The sequence below is a fragment of the Alosa alosa genome, chromosome 24 (assembly GCF_017589495.1).
Source record: "Alosa alosa isolate M-15738 ecotype Scorff River chromosome 24, AALO_Geno_1.1, whole genome shotgun sequence".
In the NCBI taxonomy this organism is placed as follows: Eukaryota; Metazoa; Chordata; class Actinopteri; order Clupeiformes; family Clupeidae; genus Alosa; species Alosa alosa.
The window spans coordinates 17,129,726-17,147,856 of NC_063212.1; the positions used below are offsets into that span (position 1 = coordinate 17,129,726).

The 18,131-nt window shown below is 40.0% G+C and overlaps 1 long non-coding RNA gene across 1 annotated transcript; it reads right to left on the minus strand.

Moving 5' to 3' along the window:
* Positions 1 to 2,781: 2,781 nt before the first annotated feature.
* Positions 2,782 to 5,549, minus strand: LOC125289722. Its single transcript, XR_007192681.1, has 7 exons — positions 5,274 to 5,549; positions 4,414 to 4,482; positions 4,147 to 4,273; positions 3,967 to 4,032; positions 3,467 to 3,556; positions 3,235 to 3,305; positions 2,782 to 3,108 (listed from the first exon to the last, which is right to left on the minus strand). It is a non-coding gene; the product is annotated as an uncharacterized LOC125289722 (long non-coding RNA).
* Positions 5,550 to 18,131: the final 12,582 nt, after the last annotated feature.

The following is an 18,131-nucleotide window of genomic DNA, read 5'->3' on the forward strand; positions in this document are numbered from 1 at the left end:
CACAAGGGAGGTCAATTAAACAAGCACAATTAAACAGGGTAGTCACATACAATACACGGGGTAAACACATGAGGTACAACATAAAGAAAGACTATACCAGCTAACACATACATGACAAGGTAAACGCCATTACTCATACTAAAACCAACATCAACATTACACACACACACAGACACTGCACAGTATTATGGGAGTTCAGTCATGAACCAGCTAGGCTCAGTTCACTACACTATGTTCTAGTAGGCTAATGTGTTGAACCGTGGAAAATTAATAGACGAACAATTTTGGAGATATTGTCGGGTAGCCATTGAATATTCCGACATCAGAGATTGCTAACAGGTGTTTCAAAATAGCTGGGAACTTTCCGGAGCTCTGAATGGCAGAGGATAGCTAGATCATCAGACAACACAATCATTGTAGGCTGCATTATGGGCCATCATTTATGGCTTTGTCAATCAACATAGAATAGGTGAAGTGCAAGTTCAACAGCAAACAGGACTTTTCAGCACGTATCAAACCACGTAGGCTAGCCCAATGAAGGCCTATGCAAATAGACAAAACACTCACATCAAAGCAGGGTGACTTCTTCAGATTTGCGAGTGCTGTCAAAACGATACGGTTTGCTCATATAGTCTAGTGGTGTGGTGGTGAAGTGTCATGCTGCGTTCAAGAGCGTAGTGTAGGTCTACGTCCCGTAGTAGCCTATATTTTAATTTAACGTCTTTAATGGTAAGAGATCGCACAGGGATGGATAATGAGCGGTTGTTTAAGATTAAATTACAATGCCAGACACCTTCAGATACGAGAGACCCCCTCAGGTTTTTGACTTTGTTGCTTTCATGGGAGCCAGTCCTCACTCTATGGGAGCTCGGCTCCCTCTGGCTCCCGTGTAATTCGAGCCCTGGTAGGCTGTAACCTATGCAATTACAGGAAAACTTGATGGGTATGCTACTGTGCATAGGCTACACATGCCTTCCGACATTCATCACCCTTCCGATGCTGGAGCGCAAAGGTTTAACTTGGCCCACAGCTGCAGAACCCGCGTTAAAATAGAAAATTACATTTGGGATTCTCAAGGAGTCTATGGCTCACTCAATCTGTGACAAGGTAGGCTAGTTTAAGAAAGCATCATTCAAAGCAGTCAATAGAATATGTAATGTCCACTGAATTATTTAATTGTGCTTTTAACATTAAATAGGCTATCCTAAACGTAGGCATTTATAGTCTCTGCCAAGCAAGGTCTCGTTCCTTGGCAGACGCTCAAGTATTGCTCTTTTTTTGTTATTACAGTTCTCTCCTCGTAAGCTTCGAGAAGAACTTGCTACTCCACCTCTGAAAAATACGCTCTTCGTTTCGCCAGTTTCACTCATGGTTTCGACCTCGGCCTTTATAAGTTCGCTGTGAATGCGCACAACTATAGGTTATCTAACACAGGGTTGATTTAACTATCTGGTAACCAGTGTTTTGGACCCGACAGCTCGGGTTTAGTCGACACAGGTTCAGACAACCCAGAGGTTAAGTTTGATAAAATGTGTTTGTTTAACACTGGAGAAAAGGGTGTGAAAACCCCCGGCCCATTGGGCCAAATCCGCCCGTCCTGCCATGACGTATGACAAAATAATAATGTAATCCGCCCTTGAGGCTATTAATTGCGACAAACAACGATACTGATTAAAATAGACGATAGATCCAGGTACGGTGACAAATCTCATTTGTAGGGCTACTCTGCTCCACTATGTGCAAGACATCCAGAGCTTGATTCAAACCCAAAATCGCTGCACAAAGTTTTCAGGAAATACTTGTATTACACGCGAGAAACACAAAGAGGTGCATTTGTAATGACGCGGTGAGGAAGCGATGCAGGCCATAGTGTTGCAGAAATTGAAGCAGAAATATGCCTTCACCAAATGTTGAAAAACGTTCACGTGTGATGAAGTCTTAGGTAAGCTATTTATTCACCTATTCTAATTCTGAAGGAGAATATCCTTTTGGAGATTATGATCGATCGTCTATGACAGTGATAGTCACGGTGCGTCTGTGAATGGAGGTGCGTGTACAACGGTGTCCACTAAGCATACCATGCTTGTTTGACCCTCTGCCCAACATAGCTTGGAGGTTGCAGTGGTAATCGTGATGATAGTGTCCGTAATGGATGTGGTACAGACAGCAGGGCTAGTAGAAATAGCCCACACAGCAAAAGGACTCCGCGGCGGATCCGCCGCAGAGATATGACGGCTTCCGCGAAACGGACCCGTATCGGAGTCCAGATGCTCTCAGGAACGGATCCGCTACGAAGGCGGATCGCGGACCCGCCGTGGCTCCGCACTGCATCCACTCCGCATCCGCGATTAAAACCTTACCTCCGCGGCGGGTCCGTTTGGGATCCGCAAATCGATACATACATCCGCCGCGGACCCGCAACGGACTCAAAGGCTCATCTGGCCCGGGTCCGTTTTGGACCCGTTTATCTCATTTTCAAAATTCCTTCTGTTCTTGCTGTAGGATAAAACTAGGCAACTATAGGATAAAAGTAAAACTATCACTAGGCCTAGCCTAGGCTACTACAGCAATATAGGCCTACGATTAATCTGCATTGCCTCGTATTTTTAACTTAACAATACTGTCAATAAACCTAACAGAAAAGGTTTAAGTCAAGACATCAATTTACTGTACAAACGTGATCACTACTCAATGGAAATATAAAATGGACATTTATGGAAAGTTACAGGTTATAAGCTATTCTGTTTTTGTTAAGTAGCCTACATTGTCTAGGCTACTTTACATTCATTTTGTGGTCAAAACCTAATTTAGTGCTTTATAGGCCTAGGTCAGTGCAGACATGAAATATTTTATCTAATAGGCTACAACTTCAATGAAATACTGCGCTATGCACAGCTAAAATATCAGAAAATGAATAACTGGTGAATGACAAGAAGTTCAATAAAAAGATTGTTTAATGCTTATTTCTCCCATTACTCCATTTGTGTGGATGGAGGCGGAACACATCTCCTCGTTGCCCGATCCACCGCCGGTTGAAACACCTGATTGCGTGTTTGGTGACCTCAGTGTCCGTGGCAGACCGTGTCACCATGTTTTTCCTCACAGCACCTGTAATCAAACAGACAGATATGTTTATGTTTATGGTATGTAGCATCCAAAGCCAAGTATGCTTACACAATACAATATATGAGATAGGTATTAAGGAGATTAAATTTAAAAAGAAACATGACTTACAAAGCTCCTCTGTTCGCTGCACGTTGAGGGCTGGTGTGGGGGTGGAGGGAGATGAGGAGGGACTGCCGTTCCTGGCCCATAGTGAGGTGGGAGAGGGGGACATTTTTTTTTATTAAATGGTAGTATAAAATTGTATTAAATTGTAAAAAATTGTATTAAATCTGTTAACCATGACTGATAATACACATGGGGCCTTTCTATTCACTAATATTTCAGAGATCAGCCTACCTACCTTGAGTAACTCTCCGTATGTTAAATGCAGGTGCAGGTGCAGGGAGTTGAGGTGGTAAAGAGTGTTGCGGTCCTGCCCCATGGTGAGGTGCTAAGGGAGATAAATGGTTGTGATCTGTTAACCATGGTAGGCTGAGAGCTACAGGGACAAACAATGGCAAACAAAAACAAATCTCTGGTCATGCTGGACATGAATTTGTATGTTTCAATATTTTGGTATGCACTATCTATATCAACTCCATGAATGGATTGACATTGAAATCAATGTGTTTCAATACAATCTGATAATAATGAATGAACTTTTCAGGCAATATTGCATGAATGCAGATGTTTTAACTGACAAAATATTTGGCTGAGATTTTGAAAGTAATGGATAACGTATGCAGAAAATCTCAGATGGTAATGCAGATGCAATCTGATGATCTGAAATGGAGTGACTACTGCTGTGTTAATATAGATGGGGCCACTGTATTCAATATTATTTCAGAGATCAGTCTTTACCTTAACAGTTTTCTCCAGGTTGAGGGGTAGTGACTCGGCTGCCTGGCACTCGGCGAGATGGTGGAGCTGGAGGAATAGATACAAAGAGAGGGGAATGTCTTTAGCACTAAGAATGTTAACCATAGCTCTAATATTAATATTATGATTTAGTTATTTCAATGTTAAGACATTATTACTTACTTTGCCAGTGCAATTGGCTTGGGCTTGAGGCTTCAACTGATATACCAGGCGAGTTGGAAGGTACCTCAGAGATGCAAAGTCACCATTTTCTGGCTCTTCACTGTCATCAGAGTCCCCGAAACGATGGCTGTTACATAACGATATCATTATGGTTATTGCAATCCCAAAATTTCCAAATATACATATAGTACAAGCATCTCTGGTCTATTTTGGAATGCTACGGGAATGTGTTCACATTACATTTTAACAACCCAGAAAGTATCTTACTTGATCAAGCAAACCCAACAGAGGCAATCGTAACGTTAGATGCTAGAATCCAGCCGATAAAAGTTGACGCTGCAGAACAAACAAAATAGAAGATGGGGACCAAGTTCCATACAGTTAAGTTACGTTAGCATAATAAATCACAAACCGATGCCAATAGTTGTCTGAACCGACTTAAACAGTGATTAAAATGCCGAGGCTTTCATTACAAAGATGGCAGATAGACACTAAAGTTACGTATGAGACCAAACTTGGCAAAATGCAAACGTTAATGCACAGCTAGCTAGAGGCTAGGGCTAAACCATTATCAGTGAGTCAACATGCTAAAGTTGTAGGTAGCCATCATAGCAGAGTGCTTCACTGACTTCATTGACTGAAATACCAGTGCCAATATCACCTTAATCAAGGTTTGCATCGCAAACGTGATTTCAATATATGTATAGCACTAATAGACATTAGCAATAACTTATGCAATTGCGCCTAGCAGCATGCTAGCTAGCAGCTATATGCCGCTAGCATAGTAGCACTATATGGACAACAGCGACACATTCAAACAGACAAGACCAGACTAATGTTAAATAACAATGTGTGTTTTTTAAATCACACTACCATTACATATTCTGCCGAAATTGCTATCCCATTTTAAATCAGATAGGCTACAGACTCATATGAGCATCACAGCTAACAATAACGTTAACTTTACACAAACTGTTGCACAAAATGACAAACGTCTCTGGTTGCACTAGTCTAACGTTAACGTTAGTCCTAATATCAAACAACTAATAAACATGATGATTATAAAACCACAAAGGCCAATGTTTAGCTATTGTGAATGTCGCAATATATTAATAAATATCACTTACTCGAGAGGGTTCAGCGCAACCGTGTCCCAGCAAAGAAAATATCCACTAGTATGACTCTTCTTGGCTCTTGGTGTACAGTCATGTTCAACCGTTACAGTAAATTCGCGTCCGCGCCCGCGGATCCGACATGGGTCCACTCAGGATCCGCTGTTTGACAGTAGAATTTACGGGGCCGCCTGGAGGCGGAGCTGATCCTCTGTGCGGCACCAAAACGAATGCGACAGTCACGCGGGTTTGGCGTCTTGAAGGCGGATCCGCCTAGGAGTCTACTGCTGTGTGGGAGGGCTCTAAAGAACTACAAAGTCACCCGCAATATGCGAACTTCTGGATACTGCAGATTACCCGCGATAGGAACTGTTTGACCAGAATACTTTATTGTAGGCTTATATTGTAGTAATCTATTACTAAACCACAACATCTTAGGGTAACGCTTTAGAATAACATGTGCTTATTAGGTATTAACAGTGCATAATAAGCAGTTAACAATTTATTACTAACAGTTAGTTAACTGTTGTTATCCTTTAATAACATTAACTAACGGTTAACATGCTGCTTGTAAGTGTTAATAAGCAGCCTTTTAAGTGACTTACAAGCATATTTGTTAACAGCTAACATGCAGCTTGTAAGTGTTAACAAGCAGCTTGTTAATGCTTGTTAATGTTGTATAAGACAAAGAGGTGGATAACTAATACGCTTATAAGACCTTTCTTATTTATTTGTAGTAAATTTTGCAGCCCCCCAATCTAAAGCGAGGACCATGTAGCCTATAGCTCCACAAGCCCAACCTTCTATCTCTACTGCATCTATCTATCTAGCTTGGTTTAGCTGTGCGAAATGCACCTTCAAAATTGCTGCAGTGAGCAGGAATTGAACCCTGGTCTCCTGAGTCATAGAGTGATTTGCTACTAACTGAGCTAAACTAGGTTACTTCACTGTAACAGTATTGATGAAATTGTTCATTTTGTTCACAGCTATGCGCTGACAAGTGACTAGCAGTTGAGGAGCTTTGCTTAAACTTATGTAGCCTGCAGCAGGAGCTGTTGTTGATTTGGGGAAGGGGGCTTTTACTTTGACAGAGTGATTGACGGGACGAATAAAGTCTCGTGTCCGTGGCAAAGTATCGTTGGATCTCGTTTGTTATTCATTAACATAAGGCAGCACCTGTGCTTTTGCCGAGTCGTCGCTGGTAGAATACTTGTCCTCAGTTCAGCAACGAAGCATAGCATCTCGTTTAGGACGACTACTGTGGGGGTTTAGAGCTTTCACACAGGTATGCTATTTATGTTTGAGCAGACATAGAAATGTATTGTAGCTGTGGTAGTCAAGTGTTTTAACCCTAACAAATGCTTTTAGCATAGTAACGTTGATGGACAAGGGATATGCCAAACGAACACTGGAGGTTCCGTACCCTTGCTGTGTCCATTATTAGGTATGACCTCCCGTTTTGTTCTAAGTGCACTAACTAACATCAGTTCAGTCGTAACAACTGCTACTTTTTAACAACTGTTACAGTGTGAGCTGCATCCACACGGAGGTAGGACTGCTTTACGCAAGGGTTCGGGAGTTTATGTCAACAGAGGCGAGTACAGGGGGAACTCAAGATTAAGCTGAAGGAGGCAAAGGAGGACTACAGAAGGAAGATGGAACAGAAGCTGCAAGATAACAACATGAAGGAGGTGTGGGACTGTATGAAATCTATCACTGGCCTTAAGAAGAGCAGCAGCTCTGTGGAGGGAGACCTGGTCAGGGCGAACCAGCTGAACCACTTTTACAACAGGTTCGATTGCCCATCCCACATCCCACAACCCCACCATCACTGGATATTGCATCCCTCCCCCACATGGCTACCACGAACAAAGAGGTGACAACGACCTCAGTCAACAGCCACCAGATACACAGACCTCAGATGCTGCCCCCCTCCCCTCCCTTCCCCCCCTCCATCATCACTGCTGATCAGGCTATCGCACCTCTCCCCCACATGGTGACCACGAGCAGTGCGACAACAATGGCTTCAGCCAATGGCCATCAGTCTCTAGCCACACGACAACCCTCACAGAAGCACCCCTCCTCCTCCTCACCCTCCACTCCCCTCACCCCCCCCATCATTCCAGCGGACCAAGTAAGTTATCTCTTAAGGAAACTCCATCCTCGTAAGGCAGCCGGGCCTGACAGACTGTGTCCAAGGCTGCTCAAGGCCTGTGCTGCTGAACTGGGGGAGCCACTGAAGCACATCTTCAACTGGAGTCTACGTCTCGGACAAGTTCCAACACTGTGGAAGACATCATGTCTCACCCCCGTTCCCAAGAAACCACACCCCAGCAAGCTTAATGACTTCAGGCCTGTCGCTCTAACATCACATGTGATGAAAACAATGGAGCGGCTGGTCTTAGGTATGCTCAGACCCCAGGTACGCCATGCACTAGACCCTTTACAGTTTGCATACCAGGAGAAAGTGGGCGTGGACGATGCCATCACTTATCTTCTACACAGGACACATTCTCACCTAGACAAGGGGAAAAGTGCTGTGAGAATCATGTTCTTTGATTTTTTCAAGTGCTTTTAACACCATCCAACCCCTCAGACTGGGAGACAAGCTCTTGCAGATGGGTGTGGACGCTCACCTGGTAACCTGGATTACAGATTACCTGACCGAGCGACCACAGTTCGTCAGACTGAAGAACTGCCTCTCTGACACTGTGATCAGCAGCACCGGAGCGCCACAGGGAACTGTGCTCTCTCCAGTCCTGTTCACCCTGTACACATCTGACTTCCACTACAACACCGAGTCATGCCACATGCAGAAGTTTTCTGATGATACTGCAATTGTGGGGTGTATCAGGGACGAGCAAGAGGAGGAGTACAGGAGCCTGGTGGAGGACTTGTGCATTGGTGCAAACTCAATCACCTTCAACTTAACACTTCAAAGACCAAGATGATGGTGGTGGATTTCCGAAGGTCTAAGCCCGCTCTGCTACCAGTCTCCATTGATGGGGTCAATGTGGAGGTGGTAAGCACCTACAAGTATCTGGGTCTCCACCTGGACAATAAACTGGACTGGTCAGCCAACACTGATGCACTCTACAAGAAAGGACAAAGCAGGATGTACTTCCTGAGGAGGCTGCGGTCCTTCAATGTGTGCAGCAAGCTCCTCAGGATGTTCTATCAGTCTGTTGTGGCCAGCGCCCTCTTCTATGCAGTGGTATGCTGGGGAGGAAGCACAAAGAAGAAGGATGCTGGGCGACTTGACAGGCTGGTAAGGAAGGCTGGCTCTGTAGTGGGAGCTGAACTGGAGTGCATCACTTCAATATCTGACAAAAGGACCCTAAACAAACTGATCAACATCTTGGACAATGAATGTCATCCGCTCTACAGCACTATCAAAAACCAAAAGAGCTTGATCAGCTGGAGACTTCTCTCACTGCCATGCACAACTGAAAGGCTGAGGAAGTCATTTGTTCCTAGGGCCATTGAACTGTTCAATGCCTCACTAAAGGGAAGAGGAGAGATAGACTTCTCTGCTTAGTCTGTCTGCCTCTCCATGTCCATGTTTTTTGAGTACTGACTGCCCACTACAGCTTACTACTGTTTTACTACTGTTTTACTATTGTACACAGCCTAATGTTTTCACTACTGTTTTACTGCTACACTGTTACCTCAACCTGTTCTTGCACTGAAATAGTTTTTTATTTTACCTTGTCTACATTACACTTTACTCTCCTATTTGTCTATATTATTTATGCTGGTCTCTAGACCTTACTGTTGCACTGTTGGACTAATGTTGGACTACTTTTTGCACCTTCATCATGACACCCACTCTCTTGAGCACCTTGCCAGGCACACACAACTAAGGACTATGGTTGGACTACTGTTTGCACCTTCACCATGACACTCACTCCCTTTAGCACCTCACCAGTCCTGGCCCTGTCACTACAAGCGTCTTATGCTTGATCACTTATATAGTGTATTTAGTATTTAGTTTTGTTAGTTTCTTATCTTATCTTCTACTGTCTTTATTGTACAGTGGAGTTTAGTTATATGTTTATGGGTCAGTGACAGCTAAGGGTTGGTAAGATGAGAAAAATAAAAATATGTTTAAACCTTTAAAACAAAACATGCCTGAGGTTTGATAAAGTGTATACTTTGTATTTCTGTTGTATTCACATTATTTAATATGACGGTATGCTATTTTTTTAACAAAAAAGATAGAACTAACAGCCTGTTAAATTGTCAAATGGTGAAACCACAAAAATGACAAATATCTAATATTTCACACCTCCTGGAGTTCATGCAATTGCTCTCATGAAATTATTCGTTTATTTTGTAATATCCTATGAGAATATGTTTTTTTTTTTTTTATTTCTAAATTTAAATTTTATGAGTTTTTCATTGTACTGAGCAAGACCATATGCTGTAAACATCTTGTTTTCTGTCTATTCTTTGACCATTTGAGTAAAAATGGTTTAAACAACCATTATTACAGTAAAGTAGGGTATTAAATCAGTATCCCTATTCATTTTTTTGTACATTATTAGTATTTTAGACAAAATACTGGTTACACCAATTGACATAAATCGGTTACACCAATTGACCATGAAACGTTTATAGCAATAGGACAAGAAATTGACACAGAAAATAGGCATCAAGGTCAACTGAATTGGATATTTTGATATGTATTCATGTCATTCATCATATTCCATATCAAATATCATTTCATAACATCAATGAAGAAACTTGTGTTCTATTTGATTTCAATTCAGTTCTCATACAATTTCAGTCTATACCCATTATTTTCAAAGAGAGTGAGATAAAGGGCCCTATTTTCGTGATGCAAAACCTGGCACAAAGCGTATTATTATTCTGACGCAAAGTTTTTTCCTATCTTACACTTTTCTTAAATAATGCGCCCAGGGGTGTGGCAATTACCAACATAAGGTGTGGTCTGGCACATGATCTAAAAACCGCTATCTTACATCTAAAAATCATTACGCCACTGACCAAGAAAAGTCTGGTCTATAGCGAAAGGCGCATATGAAACACAGCTGAAGACGCACTGTCACGAGATGTACAGTAAGCAGCAATTCCTCTGCAGAATAAATGTCCTTAGGTTATTTATTCAGTCATTTGAACATTATAGGGGGAAATTTTGCTTTTTTCAGGCTATGTTTTTGCTGGTAAGCCATTGTCAGTCAATATTGAAAGTAATTAACTGTGTATAACTGTTTTGTCGTTGACTATGACACCACAGTGGAGTTAGTTTCACTTAATATGTTCAATTAATAGACAAGTGCAGATGTGTGTAGCCTATACTCTACTCGGTTTTAGTAAAGAATGGCTTAGTGGAATACCTGTTCCATACGGTCTTGCGTACAAGCAGGTTCCTTCAAATGCACCGCTGACTATCAAAATACTGATGCGCTGTTTGAAGTTGCCCTGCTTGCTGTTAAAGGGAATGACAGATGTCCTCCTCATTGGTTTAAAGGATGTTAAGCCCAAAACACACCCATGACTGATTAAGAAACATTTTTGCGCCAGGCACCTGACGTTTGATAACAAAACCACCCTGAATGTGGACTGGACAAACCCCTAAATATATTTACGCTATTTGCTAGTGACCATTCATTTTATTTTGCTAAATTAGGGCCCAAAGTGTGTGTGAGAGAGAATAAGAGTGAGTGAAAGAGTTGGTATGATCATTTAACAACCAACCAACAGCAGGATCTGCGTTCACATGCACTCTGTGGCGAGACAAGTTTTTCTTGCTTGTAAGTGGCATCCATTGGGGGACAAGAGGTACATTTTATATAAAATAAATGTATTTATATTATTTATTTATAATTTGAACATACTGTTGACATACATCATAATAAAATATTAAAAAATAATTATGGAAGTTTAAATTTAAAATGAAAAGCTTTGACATTTGAAAAATCGCTTAAATTGCAATCTAATTAAACCCTTTAAAGCTATTGTTCATGCTAAACAGTTAGTCACTATTTAAATTATAAAAATAATATAATTGGCACCTAAAATTATATACTCTTGGCCCTGAATCTGATCAAACTGGTCTCAAACAGAAAAGAGTCAAATGGTGTAACCGGTTACACCATTTGACATTTCTATTTAAAAGCAAAATTTGCAGGCATTATTATGGACAACTATGTACACACTTCACCTTTATGTGAATATTAAATTGTATTAAATACATTAAATTGAATATTTTATGATTATTATGATTTATCAACATTTTAAAAAGGTCATACTATTTGACATGTAACCTAAGCTTGCCTGGCCATGGCCTAAAAACACTATTATGTTACTTTAAGAGAGTTGCTAACCTTGACTCATAGCAGTTGGGGTCTTGAAGGGTCCTTCTCTATGACATAATTTCCTGTCAAATTATTCTCTGACATAATACATACAAAATTGCTCCTTAAATGGTGGTTACACCTCTTGACATTTTAAGTGGTTGATGTGACAGACACGATTCCCCATATTAATTCAAACCTTCAGAACAATGGGGTTTCATTACTTGTATTAAATATTGAAAAGTTCTAGTGCAAGATCATGCCAGATTATTTTAGAAGGGATTTTGGAGAGAATTTCACATTTTTTTCAGCAAGTGTAATTATTTGGCTCATGTTTTTGTGGTTACACCGTGTTGACAATTTTACCCAAATTCAGTTAATACTCTTTCAAAATTAAATAAATCCAAAACTTTAAGATTAGGGTTTGATGAAAATGATATTTGAAAATAATTTGTCAAATTATTTTCAAATTTTAAATGTATGTAAGCCATATGTAGACAAAAAAATGAGCGTCACATCATTGACCCTTATACTATACTAATGTTTACCATTTCTGTTGTAAGTGCATGTTGTGTGTTATGTCTGTATGCTACTGAGACCCTTGAATTTCCCCTTGAGGATCAATAAAGTATCTATCTATCTATCTATCTATCTATCTAACCAGCTACGGCATAACTCATAAGCATACAACATATCATTTCGAGTGAAAAAACGGAGAGAAAATCCAAAAAAAGTCAAAGGTACAAGACTGTGTACATATTTTCATTTCCGAGCGAAGGAACTACTCATCCCATAAACCACTGCACCTCACTGAATAATATAGGCAAAATCGGCACGATTTATTTTGCCATTTACCGGTAAACCATTTCCAACCGGAGACAGCACGCAAACCCTTAGCTCCAAACAGTGATTTTTATATAGTGAATGTGCAGTTAATAGCAGTTATTTAGTGTAAATAATTTCGTGTAAATTTCGTGTTAATAAATTTCGTGTAAATTTCGTGTAAATAAAAGTGTTTTGATATTGAATTTTATATTTATCATCGTGTATTTTATATCGTGAGTGTGTGAAAGCGGTTAACGTTAACGTTAGCAACATGGTGGAGTTACCTGACTCATCCTATGCTGTCATCACTGCTCAGTCGGGCTGATGCATGGACTGGTGCATGGTCTGCTCTTGGACCACCATATTCAGTTTATTAATTTGCCGTGAATTATTACACAAAAGGTTTATTAAATGCACAAAGTTTTCCTAGGTTAATGATTGATATGAATCATACAGTATGAAGGCTACAGTAGCCTAGCTAATGTTAACTAGCACTGCTAGCAGCATTAACGTTGCAACCTCCCTGCTTAACTCACCACAACTTTGTAGGTCTTGTCCCTCATGCTGGCCCTTACAAAACCCACAAACTGACTCTCGGACACACAACAGTCAATAATGTGACCCGATTTAAAGTGGCTTTCACCCCTTTGGACACTCACTAAAACACAATATATTTCTTACCTGTGTTGCAGCATGTAGGCTAATGTTAGCTGCATTATGTAATGACATACAATGTCGGAAATGCTAAAGGTTAGCCTGTCGGCTACCTGAAAAGTTTGAGTGTTTAAACTAACATTTACAGTGGTCTATTTGATAGTGTATTGGCCCTGACTAAGTTCGTGTGATGTATAAACCACAATCCTTGTTGATACAAGTACCAATATTCGTCAAGAAAGTTTTTAATCACATTAAGATTTTCGCCATAGGCAGTAAAAGACTCTTTTCGCTGATAAAGTTTCAAACTATGACCATAACGGCCTTTCCACCAATCAGAGGCATCACTGTGGGATTGTGGGTAATGAAGTACTTATCCAAGAGATCGCGAATAAAAGGCATTTATCTCAAAACAAGGTTAGTGCCCCATGAACTCTTGGCGTCTATATGAGCATATACAATCGCTTAGTACAGCCGTAGCTGGTTTTAAGTCTACCACGTGCAGTTAAGTTTTTATGGCTTATACCGCAATTGTCAATGGAGAAATTGCATTGAATTTTTACTTATGAATACCACCGAGGCTTCTGAAGGATTGTGCTGCGGAGCTGGCGGTTCCTCTGCACACACTCTTCAACTGGAGCCTCCAGACGAGTCAGGTGCCGAAGCAGTGGAAGACAATATTAATTAGGACAAAATTATACCCGACCCGTGATCCGACCTGCTTATTTACAAAATGTGTGCTTTTGGTAGCCTACCATGCAGTGTGACGGTAGCCTAGGCCATTTCTCTAAAACAAACTAATTTATTTGCGAAACTTTAGACTACACATATGCTGGACATAATGTTTGCACAGGAGAGAGAATGAGAATAAGAGCGCAAGCATACACGCAACCAGCTAAGGATTAGCTAAACACTAAGACAAGATTTCAAGGCCATGGACATATTTTTCTTTCGAAAACAGAAATAGTGAAGGCAGCAAGGTAGGCAAGAGAGGTAACATCGCTGACAACGGTTTTAGCACAATTTTCAAGCACCAATGCTTTTAAGATATGAAAATCCTTAATCTTTAACCTCCAGCTATTGGCAACATGCCTTATGTTAATGTTTAGTACACTGGCTTACAAGCAAGAGAGCTAATGTTACATATTATCAGCCATTCATGCATGATGAAACAAGTAGGCTATAACTAGATGTTATGTTTAGCGATTGACAAACCACACCACCCATATTTTTGCTGCAACCCTGTTACAAATAAAATCGTCACCATAACTCATTTATTTAGTGTAACACATTTTTACATTTACCACTGTCTCATTTTTCCCTTTTCTCCTCTTGCCTTTGCTTTCTTTTCTTGTTTCCTGAGGCATGGGTGCACCACATGATAGCCTACATATGATGACGCTGTAAAACCTCAAACCTTTTAGCAGCCTGGGGCCTTGTTACAGGGATTCTGATAATAGTGGTGTTGCAGTTTCCTGCGTATGACCAATCATAGAACTTACAGGGGTGCTCACGCAGTTGTTATTGCTGTGGATTAAGTATATAATCAGTAACAGAAAAGGTCCGCACACTTGCTCTACATTTTTTATTTTATTTGACTTCAATCCCCCACACACATGACGTTTCGAACCCTTCGGCTCTTCGTCAGACTTGAACAGACAAAAGACCATCACCATTTAAAATTGGTCATAGGTCACCTGACCCATATGTACCAGGGTTCACAATACATACATACATCATCCACCATCCCAATAGGGATTAAATATTTAGAAACATACATTGTATAACAGCAAAATATAAAACATCCTGTATATAAAGTCTCTGTAGAAAAATATATAGGTATATAGAAAGATAGAAAAATATATATACTTGACACACAGTCTTAACAGGGACCTATATAGCATACAATCATCTAGACAGACGCGCAACCAAGATGTATACTTAGCTAGAAAGTGATCTTATCAAGTCTTCCAGGGGTTTCTTTTTATCATGTACATAAGCAGAATGTTGCACAAACTCCAGATAAAAGGATGATCTCTAGACCTTAGACATTATGGTGTGATACATGTCTTTATCACATCTCTCAGATCCTATAGAAATATCAACATTAACCGTCCTCAATCCCACAACAGAATTACAATTAGTATCTCAAATTATCACAAGTATGGTCTTATATTGAACTATTCATTAAGTCCCCTATGGGTGAGTATATCCCGTGTGAAAATCCACCATAATTCCCGTTTAAGGAGCAAGTTGTCCATATTCCCACCTCTTCTTGGGCATTTCATCTTAATGAAGCTACATTATGCTTGGCCTCTTTAAAGTGTATAGCAACTGGGCTTTTTTTTTGTCCTGGTTACGGATGGTACAGCGATGTTAAGTGATTCTGGTTTTTAGTGCTCTTGATGTTTTTCCCACGTACGCCAATCCACATGGACATTTAGGTAAATTACATTTCTAGTGTTGCAGGATATCACACCTCTAATTTTGTAACTCTTTCCTGAATGGGGGTGGTTGAATGTTTGAGTTTTGTGTGTGTAGTTGCACTGCTGGCAATTTCCACATCTGTAATTGCCAGAAGGAATGTGGCTGAGAAAATGTGTTGGTGTAGGTAGGGAGGGAGATAGGAGGCAAATCTGCCCTTACCAACATATTCCGGAGATTAGGTGGTCTCTTAAACACTACCCGTAGTGGTTTCTTAAACACATCTTTCAAGTGGGATCTGTTTCCATAACATGCCAATGTTGACTTACAACCTTCTGGATATCTCTGCTTACAGGTGAAAATTGGATACAACAGGTAATTATTTTTTTCTGTTCAAACCACCACGGGTAGTGTTTAATATTTTTCTATTTATTACAGTGCATGAAAATGCACTGTACTGTTATTCCAAGGCTTTTTCTTCTTCTTCTTCTAACGCAGTTAATGCAGCTTAAACCGTTTAACGTAGAAACTTCATTCAAACTATGTTACGTAGGTCTTACTTAGGACATGTGGGCTTTGTATTTTTCAACTTTGTAACTTTTATACTTTTTAAACTATTAATTAAAAACTAGTCAAAATTTCCCCATAGACTTAACATGGGCTGATGACATCACAATAGAGCCGTTAAGCAATTAGAATCCTATGGCAGGTGTTCGGGCCACCTGGACCAACTGCCAGTCTCAGGCTTTAAGCATACAAACTGGCCCTATTAAGACTACACATCTTGTTCAACTGCTTCCTCTGCCAAAAACTGTTTCAAAATAAGTCCTCACTACAATATTTCACTGTTAAACAATTTAACCCTTTAAACTACTGAACTTTTGAACTGTTCAGCTATTGTAACTGTAACTATTGTAACTGTCATCAACTATGACTCCTACCCACTGTAGCTAGTTAGCATGGTTAGCATAGTTAACATGTTAGCATGTTAGTTAGCATTTTTAGCAAAACTGATAAAAATGATTCGCTAAGCTAGCTAAGTAACGTGGTTAGCATAGTTAGCATGTTAGTTAGCATAACTGCTAAAAATGATTAACTAAGTTAGCTAAGTAACATGGTTAGCATAGTTAGCGTGTTAGCTAATTATTTTTAGCAGTTATGCTAACTAACATGCTAAGTCACATGGTTAGCATACTTAACATTTTAACGTTGTTAGCATGCTAGTTAGCATAGTAACTTGGTTAACATTATTATCTTTGTTAACATAGTTAGCATAACTGCTAGCGAACATTAGAGCCATTCCAAGTGTCAGTTATCGTCAACTATCTACCTAAATAATTTAACCATTTAAACTATCCACTTATTTAACCGTTCAATCATTCCAACTATATTAAACCTTATCTACCAAGTAAATCATTTACCTATATAAACTATCCACCTATTTAACTGTTCAGTCATGCCAACTATATTAAACCTCATCTACCTAGCAACCAATATAGTTTGTTTTTACTCTGTATGATATTTGACATCATATTTTTTGCATTTTCATGCACTGTATTTCCTTCAGGAAATGCTTTTCTAGTTCTATATAGCTATATATTTTTCTACAGATATATTTTTCTACAGAGACTTGATATAGAGGATGTTTTATATGTTGCTGTTATAAAACATGTTTCTAAATATTTATTCACTATTGGGATGGTGGACGATGTATGTATGTATTGTAAACCCCGGTACATATGGGTCAGGCGACCTATGACCTATTTCAAATGGTGATGGTCTTTTGTCTGTTCAAGTATGATGAAGAGCCAAGGGCTCGAAACGTCATGTGTGTGGGGGATTGAAGTCAAATAAAATTAAAAAACGGAGAGCAAGTGTGCGGACCTTCTCTGTTATTGGATCTTGGACTTTAGGCTCCTGCACCTCAATTTGGATGTGCGCACGTTCCCAAACTGAAATACGTGGCTTACATAATCAGCCAGAATCAGAACAGGATTGTGAGGATTCAAACTCAGTCAAGAGGTGGTCAGCAATGTCAACAGTCTTAGAGATGGATACAAGGAAACCAGATGATAGGACAAGATCTAGTGTGTGACCCTTCTGATGAGTTGGGCCAGATAGCCTACTGGTTAAGTTAAATTAAAAGGGTTTACATAGTTCTACTATTGGGGAACAACAAATTAAAATAGTCTGGATTGACATGTGTGTGTAGGGGTGGCAGTGTCATCAGACAACATTCTTTGTAGGAGCACAAGGGTATGGCCCAGTGGTGGCCACATGGCAATCAAATGACTAGCCAACCAGAAATCCAAATAATGGTTTCACCTTGCTCTTCTGGTTTAGTGATAACTCTGTCACTTTGCCTTTGTGATGCATTGGTTATTAGTACAGTGAAGCCAAAATGTCATGTTAGTGTTCATAGATGTCATTAAGGAACGCAAATCCTAGTGGTATTTGCATGTTAGAGTTTCATGCGTGTGTGTTTGTGTGTGTGTGAGTGTCAAGAATTACATAGCCTCCCATGGAAAAGTAAACATTACAAACATTACAATAAACATTGTCAATGTCATAGCCACACCTATATATGTGCCTCACCTCCGAAAACATAATCTTTTGAGATATATCAGTGTAGCAGGAGTACTACTACGAC